Here is a 954-nt window from a genome sequence, read left to right as displayed (position 1 = left end):
CCAGGTTATAATACTGGAGTGGGCTGCCATTTCCTTCTCCAGGGGATCTTTCCAGCCCAGGAGTCGAACCTGGGTCTCCCACACTGCAGGCAGACTTTACCATCTGAGCCACCAGGGAATATAGTACAACAACAGTATAAACAATCTACTCTGCCCAAGTATCCTTCAGATGAAGTTCTACTCAGGAAAGAGTAATTAAGAATGTTAACATCCTTCTCTAGCAGAGCAGCCCAGCAGGATGTGTATTTTCTATATCTGATGTTTAATTTAGTTGCTCCTGCATCTGGGTCTCTTTTACTTGACAAACACTTGTTGTTAAAAAGCTATGTGTGAAGAATATATCAAAAGATGGTTAACTGAAAGAACTCTGAAGTGGGCTGTGTCTGCAGAGCAAAAGTCTATCATAGAGGAAATCAGCACCCTTTCATGTACACAGTCCCACATTTTTAAAAATAATTTTATTTATCTTGAGTTCTTTTATTTATTTTTCACTTATTTTTTACAATGTTGTATTGGTTTCTGCTGTACCACAATTCTAATTTTATTTATTTTTGTTTGCACCAGGCCTTCATTGCGGTGCACAGGTTTTCTTGTTAAGGAGCACAGGCTGTAGTGGGCAGGCTTCAGCAGCTTCTGTCCGTGGGTTCAGCAGTTGCAGCTCCCAGGCTCCAGAGCACAGACCCAATAGTTGTGGTGCATGGGCTTAGTTGCTCCACATGTGGATCTTCCCAGACCAGGGATTAAACCTGTGTCTCCTGCATTGGCAGGTGGACTCTTATACCACTGAGCCAACAGGGAACCCCACATCCCACATTTAGATTTCTGTATTTTGTTGTTTGTTTGCTGTTTGTTGTTGTTTTGTTGCTTGTTGTGCATGTGCACATTTCCTTCAGATCTTCAACATCACACAGACGTGGTATGTATCCACACCATCAGAGTGCTCATGACACTGGG

The sequence above is a fragment of the Bison bison genome, unplaced genomic scaffold (assembly GCF_000754665.1).
Source record: "Bison bison bison isolate TAMUID 2011002044 unplaced genomic scaffold, Bison_UMD1.0 scf7180017864535, whole genome shotgun sequence".
Taxonomy (NCBI): domain Eukaryota; kingdom Metazoa; phylum Chordata; class Mammalia; order Artiodactyla; family Bovidae; genus Bison; species Bison bison.
Note: the sequence above shows the minus strand (reverse complement) of the source record.